This window comes from Mizuhopecten yessoensis, unplaced genomic scaffold, assembly GCF_002113885.1.
Source record: "Mizuhopecten yessoensis strain PY_sf001 unplaced genomic scaffold, ASM211388v2 scaffold6971, whole genome shotgun sequence".
Lineage (NCBI taxonomy): Eukaryota > Metazoa > Mollusca > Bivalvia > Pectinida > Pectinidae > Mizuhopecten > Mizuhopecten yessoensis.
The window spans coordinates 76,863-91,691 of NW_018406816.1; the positions used below are offsets into that span (position 1 = coordinate 76,863).

General features: G+C 35.0%; 1 pseudogene; it reads right to left on the minus strand.

Moving 5' to 3' along the window:
* Positions 1 to 2,032: 2,032 nt before the first annotated feature.
* LOC110452904 lies at positions 2,033 to 11,567 on the minus strand (annotated as a pseudogene).
* Between the last annotated feature and the right edge of the window lie 3,262 nt (positions 11,568 to 14,829).

Genomic DNA, 14,829 nt, shown 5'->3' on the forward strand with positions numbered 1-14,829 from the left:
TCCTCTTCGATTTCAGCGGACCAGGTATCCGAGCAATATCTGTCCTCTTCGATTTCAGCGGACCAGGTATCCGAGCAATATCTGTCCTCTTCGATTTCAGCGGACCAGATGTCCGAGCAAAATATCTATCCTCTTCGATTTCAGTGGACGAGCTATCCGAGCAATATCTATCCTCTACGATTTCAGTGGACGAGCTATCCGAGCAATATATATCCTCTTCGATTTTAGTGGACGAGCTATCCGAGCAATATCTACCCTCTACGATTTCAGTGGACGAGCTATCCGAGCAATATCTATCCTCTACGATTTCAGTGGACGAGCTATCCGAGCAATATCTATCCTCTACGATTTCAGTGGACGAGGCATCCGAGCAATATCTATCCTCTTCGATTTCAGCGGACCAGGTATCCGAGCAATATCTGTCCTCTTCGATTTCAGCGGACCAGATGTCCGAGCAAAATATCTATCCTCTTCGATTTCAGTGGACGAGCTATCCGAGCAATATCTATCCTCTACGATTTCAGTGGACGAGCTATCCGAGCAATATATATCCTCTTCGATTTCAGTGGACGAGGCATCCGAGCAATATCTATCCTCTTCGATTTCAGCGGACGAGGTATCTAGCAATATCTATACTCTACGATTTCAGTGGACGAGGTCGTCATTGTTATCATTTTAATGACGTCACATTTTGAAATTGCGGATGAAACAACCGATCTAACTTATAAAAAAGTAGTCACGAGAGTGTCAGCTGTATCAAAGTCCAATGGATTATATTGATAATATTACTAATATAGCAAATTAAAAAGTAACAATAATATATAATATAATAAATATGTGGTGATACTTAAAATGTATACATGTATCTATTTCAAATATATACAATTGGACGAATTATTAATTATATTATGATATTATGATAATGGTCTAAGCCTGCCAATATCTGTCTATGATAGTGTATATATATGCTGAAATAAATGTATTTGTACACGTACTTGTATGTGTGTGTAAGTGTGTATGAGGTGTGTTGTATGTTATCCTTCATGAGCTACTTCCCCTTAGCCTTGTGTTAATATGAATTATTTTGTGTTAATTTTTTCATTTGCAACATGTCTAAAATATTATGTCGCCTTGTTTATTCAACTTTGGCCATTTGACGGAGATAATTTATATAGGCTTTGCCTGTTATTCAATCCAATTGATTACGACATCTTGTCCATAAAATTTGATGAAATGAAAATATTATGATATAAAGTCAATATATTGAAAAAACTTACCATTAAGACGATAACGTTCAGAATACGGATTTTCACATTACGCTTTTGTCAGTCCAACACAATGTTCGTGTCTGTGCTGGTTTAGCAGCTGTATACTACCATGTAATGAAGCACTCTAGAGTCAACAATTGTTTCATCATCAGAAGAAGATAACATCGTACTACTTCACCTTCATAACATGGGATACGTAGACATGTACCTACAGGGCCGTATCCTAGCAACGATAAGTATCTAGACATAGGTGTGCAAGGTCCCCTGAAAATATCCACATCTTATCTTTTAAAATTATCACTACTATAAGAGGTAAGGAAAAGCTATTTGAAAATTTATTTTGTCGATTAAAAACCTAAAATTAAAATTTTACTGCATTATATTTCCCTGTCGTCCACTAACGACCGCTCAGTGGTATATTAAGGTCAAACAATCTACAGAACCCTTTATATCATGAAACTATTATGCTATTGTTTATTTTCAAGGATTGTAAACATCATTCCTCTATCACGATTTATCCTTATTATATTTCATCTGGAACGTTGGCAATGTTTTTCAAACAATTTGGTCGTAAAATGTTAACGATCATATATTTATCGACGGTTTTCTCCTTGAAAAAGAAAGCTCTTAAATAGAGAATGGAATCGTTCAGAGGCAAAGGTTGGTATAGCGGAAAAGTCAAGTGTTCTGATAGAAGAAACATTTTTGAGAAAAGAATATTCCACAGGTGTTGTTTTTTTTTAATCAATTTTTATTGTGGATGTTTAGATACATAATAGTATAATATACTGTATACTTCTTAGCATAATAATACATTACACTGCAGAACAATATATATAATTCTAAAGGAGAATGATGAAAACAAATCATCTCTGCCAGAATAAACTTTGGCCCTCATTAGTATGCGGTTATTATAAGATACACGCGTGCTATTGCTCCTATGAAAGTTGGTAATTAAAACAATTAATAATTAACAAAAACATTTCCATAAGCTGTTTCGTCCTTCTAACTGCAGATATACAAATAGACATAGCACGTGACCATTATTGTATAGTATCCATTTTTCAAATAGGTCAATTTTGTTAAATCAAATAATTCTTTGTCGGGAAATGCATGGTTTCTTCACCACATAAACAATAAAAAATAAGCTGTAAATATTGTACATTTTATCATACATTGTATCTTGACCATATGTAAGATGAACTTCATGCTCAATATGTTATCAAGAAAAAGCAAAGCATTTAAAAAAAAAAATATCCTGACATATACATGTCTTTCTTGACTTCATAGATATGATATGTGTGTTGGTTTAACACATCACACAAGAGCACATACATTTTCCTAATTCTGCAACAGTAGACAAACTGTTTAAACAGAAATAACATCTTATAAATCATGCAATTGAAGTTTGACAACAACAAAGCCTTCAAAGTAATGATAGGGACGAGATACTAAACTTAAGTATGGTTTGTCTTCAACTCATTTGTTTAACGCCTACAAAGAACTGGTTATTCGTGAATATAAATATAATACAAGTACATATGTTTCATTTTCTTCCTTGCAGAACTTACAGTTCGGGTAATCCGCCGCTTTATATCTGAACATATTTTGCTTTTCTACGACCTGTATGCCGCCAAGAGAAAATAATTGTAAATCCTTTGAAACTAACTTTAATTAGATTGCAATAATTTGGTAAGAAAATTAGGTAAAAGGTTTGTGACTATGTCGGATATTTTAACTCGGTGGTATAAAGACGACGGAAATCCTAGCAATAGTGTTGGATATGAATTCTCAAATGTTCAATTCCTGGCAGCGTTCATGGCAGACTTTGTGACTTTGCCGACAGTTTCCTTCTTAACGACTTCCTTAATGATTCCAACAGCCACGGTCTGTCTCATGCCTTGGACAGAAAAACGACCCAGTGGAGGGTATTCGGAGTATCTTTCAACACACATTGGCTTCAATGGAACAAGCTTAGCTATGCAACCATCACCAGCTTTGACGGATTCAGGGTTTTTTTCTATAGATTTTCCGGTTCCGCAATCAAATTTGTCAAGTAATTCGACGAACTTGCAAGCAATATTCGCCGTGTGACAGTCGATGACAGGAGAATAGCCGGCTTTGATAGTTCCGGGATGATCGAGGATTATAAGCTGCAAATTGATTATTTGATCGATTAACTTTCTTATTGATCAATTATGTCATACATTCATCAATCAGATGCTATGAAATGTTATTGTTCATCATCACAAAGATATACTTTTAGAAGTAGATATTTTCTCGATGTTTATTTTTCGCTGATTCGGTTGTACTTAATCAACGGGTATATATGCCCACGCGGACATTTCAAACCATTAAAACACACGTAATTCAACAGCATTGTGAACGTATCGTCTTCTACAGTATGTATAACCATAAAGGTAAAAAGTCGAAAACTTTTTTTTAAGAATGTCCATTTATGTACATGAATCAAAAAACGAAAACAATCAAATTGGCCTTACACCAAAATTGAAAAATATAGATATAATAATATCTTCAAGAGAATAACATCAATAACAATCACCAGTTACCTCCCTGTAAACTGTCTATATCAAATTATGTACTGCGGTAGTGTCGTATATTTTTTTTTATCAACAATATTTATTCATTCACAAGAAGCTACAAATATATTTTTTAAGTTTTTAGAAAATTCTAATATCGACCTCCAATTACGTACAAGTAACACGCATACAAAGTTATTTGAATACAATACGACATTTTGATAATAAACAAATAAACAGACTATGTTTACATGGTATCTCAATACCAAGAGAGCAATAACATTTAGATGTCATGATATTGGTTAATTTAATTACGCAATTTTTTTTTTAATTTTGAATTAAAATTTTGAATTATAAGTAATTTGCAAGTTAATTGTCGAGTACATCGGTAAGATAACGGACACTATGAACGTAGCTCTGTGACTCACCTGAGCGATGAAACTTTCCACTTCCTTTGGTGGATCATTAGTGCTATCCCCAGCCACATCTCCTCTTTTGAGTTCTCTGACGGTGAGATTCTTCACATTGAATTGAACGGTTTGCCCTGGCACAGCTTCTGGTAACTGTTCGTGATGCATCTCCAATGATTTCACTTCAGTTGTCAGGTTTTGTGGAGCAAATGTGACGACCATTCCGGGTTTGATCATTCCAGTCTCAACCCTTCCCTCAGGAACTGTTCCTTTACCTTAGGAAAAGAAAAAGCAAAACACTGCTTACCATCGCATTTTCAAAGAGTACTGTTGAATTATCTACGAATAACAAAGAAAAGGTAAGAATGTTTACAAATCACTTAAACCTTTGAATAGCCAGCATCGCATTTACCCCCACCTCTACGCATGTAAGATACACGTGTACCATAGACACATTTATGTCGAGAAACACCCAGTCACTGGTACTATTACGCATTCACAATAAGAAAAAAGATGACGACTTTTCATTGAAACGTCACCATTAGAACCTGTCAAAACCTTGTTTAATTATTTTGCTATTGAGAAATATACCCTCTCACCAAGGGAGAACAGGTGACCTGGGGGGATAATGAAATTTACAATTTAGGTAATGGTCGTTTTTTAATAAGGACATTTCTATCCATGAACAGTAAACCATCGGAGTCTGATAAAGAAGATTTTCTTTTAACTTTTAATCATTATCCCCATTTGGGTCCCATCCCTTCAGCCCCTGGGGATAGAACAGGTTTTTTTTCATACTATCTTATTGCCATCTGGCATCATAATCATTTCAACCAAGTTTGAATGATTTCCTGAAAAAAATTAAAGCCCCTAACGGAATTTTCATCCATGCACAGAATTTGATTGTACTACATCTGAGTCTGAAATAGAAGATTTTTGAATTATTGGTTAAAATTCCCTTTAGGGCCCCGCCCTGGCCCCTTGGGGTTGGGGTAGGAATCCCAATTGTACAGTTTGATACCATCTTCCTCCAAGGTTAATCTGACCAAGTAAGATTAATTTCCTACTGGAAATTGCAAAAATATACCAAAAAGTTGTATTTCCCTATATAAGCTATAGTCAATTTTACCCCCTCCCCAAAGGAGAACGGATTGCCCGGGGGTACTGCTATTTACAATTTAAATAAAGCCACTGAGTATCTTTCCATCCATGTAGAGAAATTGACTGTAGTGCACTGAGTCTGGAGAAGAAGATTTTTGAAATATTGGTTAATTTTCCCTTTTGGGCCCCGCCCTGGCCCCTCGAGTTGGGGCAGGTATCTCAATTTTACAACTCTGTTGCCTCATCTACCAAGGATGATTCTGATCAAGTTTGATAAAATTCCATTTACTGGTTCTTGAGAAGAAGTCGAAAATGTAAAAAGATTACGCACGACAGACGACGACGGACGTAAAGCGATCAGAATAGGTCACTTGAGCAATGCTCAGGTGACCTATAAACTCTACCTTTCAGTGTACATGTACATATCAGACATTATTACCGGCAATTTTATAAACATCCTGAAGAGGCAAACGAAGTGGCTTTGTCACTAGACGCTCCGGTGGGAGGATTGCATCAATAGCCTGGAAAAGGGTCTGACCAGTTGCTGGGTTTTTTTTCTTTCAATAGACCAATTCTTGAACCAAGTCATATTCGCACTAGGTTCCAGCATATTGTCACCAAGCAAACCGGAGATGGGCACAAAGGCGACCTCTTGCGGGACGTAGCCAATTTCCTTGAGGTAGCTGCTCAATTCACGTTTAACTTCTTGATATCGCCCCTGCAAACAGATAGTACTTTCGATATTATTCAAACTTTTTAACATTCTAAATTTAAAAATGACGATAACTTTGACTTATTTTAGATTTATCTTTTTTCTAAAACATATAATTAATCATATATTTTCTGCTTATTTCTGAATTAATGTTTTGGAGTGTTTTTGTGAGTTACGAGAACATTTACTTTAGTAATTGATTTGTTGGATTAATGGCTTACTAAATTGTTACCTTTATGCTGCGGCAATTACACAACAACATAGTAATGCCGGAACGGAACTGTCACGATAAACTTCTTATTGTCATATTTCAAATACTTACATCAAATTATTATTCTAAATAATATGTGTTTAATCATATATACAAATGCAGCATCATTTACCAATACAATGTTAATTTTAAAATGTATAACCTGCAAGTAGGGCGTAAGAATTGTACCTGCTGCCCCATTGCATGATCGTAAGAGGCGACTTGATTTGTGGTCTTATCTATTCTCTTCTTTCTAAATAACTTTTTTTCTTCTTAATGTCTCCCTTGACAATGTCTCACTTTTGGCCTTTAGTTGAGTGTGCGCCCCTGTGAGGAAGGCTTTGGGGTCTGTCCCCTAGCCGAGACATACCAGAGTCTGTAAAAATGGTAGTTTCTACTCCTGCTTAACGATCAGCAATTTAGGAGTGGGACGACTGGTTCGCCCGTTGTCAGTATAATGTGACCGGGTGGGGCGTCCTACTTGGTGTCTTCATTAGTATATTTCACTGAGGTAGCACTGTAAAATCGCCATCAGTTTCGAGCTATCACAAGGAGACAAACACGAACATATTGCAGCCTCCCAAAACACACACGCATACACTGCACGCATGCATCTTGCACACAGGGGAGGCCGTCCTTAAAAGACCATAGCTCGTTAAACAATACTAAACCAAACCAAACCAAACCAAACCAATCATTGGTGTAATGATTTAAGATATAATGACTCAAAATTTTTACGCCTAAATTCTATCTTTAAATTCTAAGACCCTTTCGCAAGTGATAACTGCTCAATGTCGCAAACTTCATTTTATATAATTTTGCTTTATTTAAACCTAAAGAACAGGCGTAGCTACAAATAAGTATGGTTATGAAGGACATGCTTTAAGTAAATTGAAACATAATGATGAACTGTACGATACAAACGCAATCACACACTGGCTACATGTACCTCAGAGTAGGGTCCATTTGTATTGTCCATCTTAGTAATAGCGACAATCATCTGCTTCACACCAAGGGAATGAACCAGAAGGATTTGTTCTCGTATCTGGCCGTCCTTTGTAAAACCCGCCTCAAACTCTCCTTGCCCAGCAGCAACGACGAGAACTGCGCAGTCTGTCTGATATGTTCCTTAAAAGTGATTAAAGGTAAATATTCACAACAAGTAATTCCTTTAAGACATTTTCAAGCGATATATTTCATAAAAACTTACATGTTGCCATGACAGAATCGTGGTTGTTAAAAATTTGATTGATTGAAAGTAGAAATGAAAAAAAAGAAAACAGGAGGCATCGAACTAGGAACCTGTAGATTACCAGATTACAGGTTCCCGTTTTGAGAAAATTTTAAAAGCTATAAAACACTTTATTGAAAACTCGATATCATCCACTTCGTTTCACTTTATTCCGTGATACAAAAGCAACTCTGTCTCTGTTACAATTGACTATATCCCAAACAGATCTGTTAACAGAGTAAACTTCCATAGACCTGATTTATACAGAAGTACTGGCCACCAACTTTGTCCTCAAGCCAGGTAATATATCAGGTTTATCAGACAGGTTCATAGAACACCGTGTGGAACTCAAGAAAAGACCACAAATGTTAGAACAATATATATTTATGTTGCGCTTAAATGATAATAAGTCTGCAGGTCCGTTTGTTAAAAACAATATACATATAATACATATACATGTTATTTTTAATAATTCACATTTTTTGTGATCATTTTGAATGTTTAAATTTTTAAGTTCAATCATTTTAGTCAATATTGGAATGTAGTTGTTTGTGTTCGGTAGTCATTCAGCTAGTCCGATTTTCTATTTGATCCCATTGTTTTAAGATGTTGTAGCCTAGTTATTAAAACTTCAACAAAACATCCTTAGCATTGCATTTCAAAAATCATCCTAAGATAAAACATTTCCTTCAGGTTTGAAAGTAACGACTATGAAAAGTTCTTATACTCAACCAATAACTATTTCCATGTGAAGCTTTGATGCCCAGTACGTTATGTACTCTGTCACCTTCATCAGACAAACGACCAGTGAAGCGTATGCACACAAAAGCGTAAAATGTAAACGAGATTCCACAAAATCGATGTCGATTCGGCTACGCTGTAAGGGGGTTTCTACAAAAAGCCCGGGAGCGCCAATGATAGTGACAGAATGTTTGTTTGACTCAAATTTAAATGTGTCAGTGGTGCTACCAGGTTCGGTCCTGATCTTGTCCAGAAGCCAGACATATTTGTTAGAGGAAGAGCCCTTTACACTCTGAAACGGTAATGGTGATTTATAGTATATGGCAAAATATCGTTAACTAGGAAATTAATATAGAGGTGAATGGTCCCAGTCAAACCTGGCTTGGGTATCATGTAAGAAACGTTAACTCAATTTTAAATTTCAAAACAATATTTTACAAATTTTAGACTGAATGTGAATTTTTCGATAATGCAAGAGCTTAAACACATCTGGAATCTTTCTTTCTGGAGTTCAATATACATTTGATTGGCATAGAAACAGGGCGTACCCAGGGCTGGATGCAGCATTATATATAAGAAAGTATCACTATTTTTACCTCGGCAGCCTCTTTCTCATATCTCTCAATGGTTTGTGGGTCAAAACCGCCACTTTTGAAGATCAAGTGGCCAGCTGTCGTTGACTTGCCAGAGCCAACATCTCCTATAACCACGATGTTGATGTTAGATTTGTCCTTGTCCATTATTTTCCTGTCTCTGTTTACACCTAAAATAATTAAAAGGGAGAACTATAGCACTTAAATATACAACAAGAAATAAAAAAAGAGGCCGTAACAAATTTCCGCATACAAGTGTCAGTAGCAAAACAAACTACTTAACCTGATGATTTCGAGAAGATTTTAGGCATTGTGGACTTCAAGGTTTAGATAGTAGTCTGTAACATTAGTGTAGACAGTCAAACTGACACGTCAACTTAGACAAGTTTTTAACAAGTAATTTTTTCTATTATCATTATTCGCAAACCATTTAGTCAAGGAAAGAGAGATGTTTTGTCAAAGGATAATTTACTCACACTCCCTCAATTGAAGGCACTGATTACTCCTTCGTATGATTCCATGATATGACTGGTTTAGAAAACTCTGCTCGGTACACATATCATCCTTATCTTTATCCTCAATCGTAGTTAATAAAGACACTACAGCAACTGAAATTCTAGATTGTCGTTTCGTGTAACGTTTCGATGGTTTTTCGATGGTATTTGCTTACTTGTTACTGGAAAGTGTATTATCAACCATTTATCTAATATATTCTTGGTGTGTGATTATAAATTACTCACCCATATAAATAATGCAGTATAAGAACTTAACCTAGTATTGTTCAAAAGTCACAGCCGGATGAGTAAACAAGATGAAATAATTATTTAAATTTCTGTTTAAAAATATATTAAAATTCAAAACAGAGTTGAATATCAAGGGATTTAAAATAATTGGAAGACATGTTTTGTAGCTTGAGATTGTTAAAAGCTATTTGTAGGAAATGAATTTGTTTCCAAAAACAGGCTACCGACAGCTAGAGCAAATGTATGACGAATATCAATATTTTGTGTATGCATTAAGAGTTCAAAACCAGTCTGTGTGATGCTATGGGTGCATGATTACGATAATATATACAGGGTTTATAAGTAGAATCTGCACTGTTCCATATCTTAATGTTTACCTGTGGTAACTTTGATGCTAAACAAAATGAACCAGATTCAGAGAAGTTAGAAATGGGCTCAGCGTGAAGAAGCAAGACTAATTACTGGATTACTATCTTATGCTCAAAATGAATCTGTATATAGTGAATCAGAATCAGAATTACTTTCGAATAGAAGAGCTAGAAGAAAACTTTAATTATTATATAAGCTGGATATGGAAATGACTCCAAGCTATCTATCAAATCTATTACCCATCTTTGTAGGTGAAAACAATTCATATGCTTAAAGAAATAGAGACAGGTTTATAATTCCAAATTGTCGACTTTCTACTTCAACAAAATCTTTCTTACTTTCTACATTAAGTAACTGGAACTCTTTAGATGATAATATTACATTGCTGCCTCTCCCATCATTTAAACTAGCCTTATCCCAATATATTCCCACAAGTCACTCTTGTTGTTATAGGTATGACGAAAGAAAGATAAATATTATACATACCAGACTAAGACATCAGTGCATCTCTCTTTAAAATGGTCTCTTTTGTGTTAATTTAGTTCAGAATTCTCATTGTGTAAATTGTGGGCACCATTTTGAAAACGCTTATACTTTTCTTTTTCAGTGCCAATTGGATGTAAATTGTAATGTATTCGAACATTCGAATTTTAAATTAATTGTCTATGTCATCACTTGTATATATATATATATATATGAAATATTTTGTCGAGAGGAGATACCTACATCAGTTGCTAAAACTTGTTCCAAAACCTTTGTACATTTTTTGGACAATAAAATATGTTTAATGTCAAATTTAAAATAATTAGAAGATATTTTTGCAACTTGTGATTGTTAAATGCAATTTCGAGTAAATTAATTTGTCCCCCGAAAACAGGTTACCGACCGCTAGAGCACATCATGACGAAGATCAATTTTAGTGTATGCATTTTGAATTTCAAACCAGTCTGTGCAATGCTATGGGTGAATGACTACGATAATATACACAGGTTTTATGAGTAGAATCTGCAGTGTTCCATACCTGTGGTAACATTAAAGCACAACAAAATGCACCAGACAACATTACACTTCACATGAGATGTGGCTGAAATCGTTTGCCTTTCACCTTCTTTCAAATATGTAATGTTTAAACGACAAAATCCCAAAATTATATTATCAGAGAGTTAAGGATAAAAACAATGACGGATTTTATTAATTTCTCCCCTTCCTCTCGATTTGATGCGTCATGTTGAAACTAACAAGCTTTTTCGTTAACCACATTCTGTCAAACCATATTAAACAATACCTTCTGTTTTAAGGTTATAATTATCAAATTTACATTGTAAACATAAAGCGAACCCGGGTAGCCATTTTCCTTAACGGCGTGGATGGCTGACGCTATATTAGGTAAACTATTCGTTTATCGAGAATTCTTCATTGAGAGGTAAAGAGATATTTAGTTCGTTAATTAAAGTTATTATGTATGTTCTAAAATGCTATCATATATTGTTATTAGGACGTTACTTGTGATTATTAAAGATTAGTCGTAAATGTTTCAACATTGTGATTATACTTACAGCAAGGCAAACAGCAGAGTAGAAATATGTCCCGCGTCAGGTGATGCAGACGACGTTTTGTATGATAATGCGCGTTAAATATAGACATTGACGTATAATATGGGTCGTCGACATGTTTGTTAAAATGCGTAGTGAAACGAAGGTGTTGATGAAATATTGATGACGACGTCGCATATATATATTTCTTGAAGGTGGTTCTTAGTTTGCAATACAACTAAATTTTACAGTCTTGTAAGTTAATATCGGTCGTAAATGCTTGTATTATTCTACACTTGGCTAATACAACATTACCTCGATGGTTCAAAGTGTGTTTATCATTTGAGTAATACATATAACTGTTTATCATTACGGGTAGCTATATTATTCGAGGTACGTGCATATTTTAACTTTCTTTGCAACATTTCTTTATACTTTCAGCGGGATTGTGTTGCCTTTTCCCCCTTACATTTATTTCTTTGCCAGTAAATGTCGTCTCTCAGCTAACCTCATTTCGTCAAATTATTTTCTTTGTTTTGTCTGTTATTTTTTTTTAGTGTTTTTTTTTTTTACTCTTACAGTATATAGTGTATAAGTAAATATTCGTTTACCGGATTTCCTTTTAAAGGTACCGTGCCGCTGACCTTCGCTTATTGTTCTTATCTTTGTCTTACATAGCAAAAGTTATTATCTTTCAGTTTATACCACATTCAGGATGTGAAACGCGTAAACGGTATAAATAAAAAAATAAATAAAAATTGTATTTTCCTACGTGCCGTAAAAGAATTCAATGATTTACATAATATCACGCGTACCCCAATGGGTCCCTTTTGAATGAGGATATTTTTAGTCAAGTTTAGACAAACTTCTATACTATTACGATCATATTTTGTTAACAATTCTTCATCAATGCATTACAAAATCGTTTATCAAACGAAGTGACGTAATAAATCTTTACAAATTTATATTAAAGCTCGTTTATAGTATAAACATTATCTCTGACCAAAACATATTGTCGCCATTCGTTGGATTCAGTTCCCGTGAAATCTCGTTAATTCAAGTATGTATGATCATTACAAGAACTTGTCTTCAACCCTGTAACTGGTGAGATAGGCAGTAGTCGATAAAGGGACCGCGGAACCAAATGATTTTCCATAGACGATAGTGTTAACGTTTACCACTGTCCTGGTTAAATGGGGTTATCCACACTGGTTTACCTGACCTCATTTGGAAGAATAGCATCTCATACAACTGTAAAAAAAATATTACAAATTTCTGCCAATTTGAACTTTTTTATATAGGGGCTGCCATCTTGTATTAAATTCGGCACCAAAAATCGATAAAAGACTTCGCACGCTAATGATTGACATAAATTTAAGTTATTCGAATTTTGAATCTTTTCATACCAATAAACTTATAAAATTTATGACATAACAATACTATTTACCGCAGTTTTTCCGACTAATTGCACCACGATAACTTTAACATTAAAAATAAACTGAAATGGTTAATAAAAAGGTCTTAATTTTCAAAATACATGCATTGTTGGAGAATCCAACTACTTTATAAGAAAAAAAGACACATTGTATAGGCTCTAAAAAATCGAAAGCAAAGATTTCAGTAACAAGTCATCCAAATAACAACCCAAAAGTAATTATCATTTTACCCCGATGAAACTGCACAAAAGATTGGTATTTTGTATTAAATGTGCAAATAGATTTTTTTAGAAACTCACATAAAATAACATTTAATCATAATGTTCCGGTCTAACTAATATGAAAGAAGAAGCACGGGAATCACGCCAAGAGTCTAAACTTGTTCACGCTTCGTGATGTTTATTAACTGTTACATGTGATATTTCGAAACATTTTCTTATGAAAAGTTCTTTTTTAAACAACCAATGATATGTTCTATGTGACATTTCGATGACTAGTACGATATGTACACTGTTACCTTCATCAGTATTTGTACCGAAATGACCCGATTCAGCTACGCTTTGTTCCATACATTGTCATAGATGTGCGAGATTCTTTCAGCCCCCTCGTCTCGTTTTAGAACTGGCACACTGCGGCGTATCCAGATGACTTCCTTGAACAGATTGCTCTCTCTCTCTCTCTGTCCAAAACTTTGGAGTTATCCCAGTCAATCCCATGATTTTTCTTTGTGGCATGATCTGTGTTTGCCGATTTATTTATTTATCTGGGACTCAGAAGCATTCGGAGGCTCCTTTATAAGACAATACACGGAAACATTAACAACTGCTGCTTAAGATATAAATGTGACTGTTGTAATCTCAGGATTTGTTATTAGCAAGAGCCACTATTTCTACGCGGGAAGTCCAAATGGTATTACCAAGATAGCTGATGGAAAAACAGGGCTTCTCCGAGAAATGAAAAACCTATGTAATACAAAAGCAATCAACCTGGCACATACTTTGAATGCTGTACATAATTGTTACTATCAAGATCACGGTGTGATAGAAGTCATCAATATGTCGCTGAATTGATTGAGTTGTAAGGACCTATGTCCACAGAAAGGATACTCAGAGATCACGAACATTGTTTCCTGAAAGGCATTACCGAGGGAAATAGCACGTTGAATCAGTGAACCAGGTCTATGGATAAAATGATATCGTGTTCATTGCTACTTGTTGAAAATGGATAACAACTCATGAAATCAGTGTATCTAACAAGGGTAGTTTCAATTATTTGTTATAAATAAGAACGTGGGGTAAACAATTATTTATTATCAAAAGATTTAGGGCCAAGGCCGGTTTCATATTTTTTATATACTTTTCATTTCTTGTTCATCAACAGGAAAGTTGCTTTACTCTGTGATTTTGACAAAGATAACTTATACTGAAATACAGAAATACCTTGTCGGTAAAAGGTAAGCAAATGTTTAGTTTATTTCATTTCACTTTTCTATATGTTTGCAGTTTGAAATGCAACACCTAAGTTAACCTTCATAAAAAGGATCCAATCGATGGGGCGACAGACGAGTGTATCCACATCAAAGGAAGCAAAGACTGCCAAGAAAGATGCTCATCAGCAAAAACCCTCCATGAAGAGGCAACTAATAATCACCTTGTATAAAGTACTACTTGTATTACTTACAATATACATGTACCTATACAATGACAATATATAAAGCTACCAATCTATAAAACAAAGTAACTTGAGGACACACAGATATAAGATGGAGTCAGCATTCTATCACTAGTTTTGAGTTGTTGGGTGGGGAAATTCCGACCGGAAGATGTTGAATAAGACCAGTAAGAGTAAGGAATGGTCCAGTGAGAGTGTAGCAAAAGTAAGGAATGGTCCAGTGAGAGTGTAG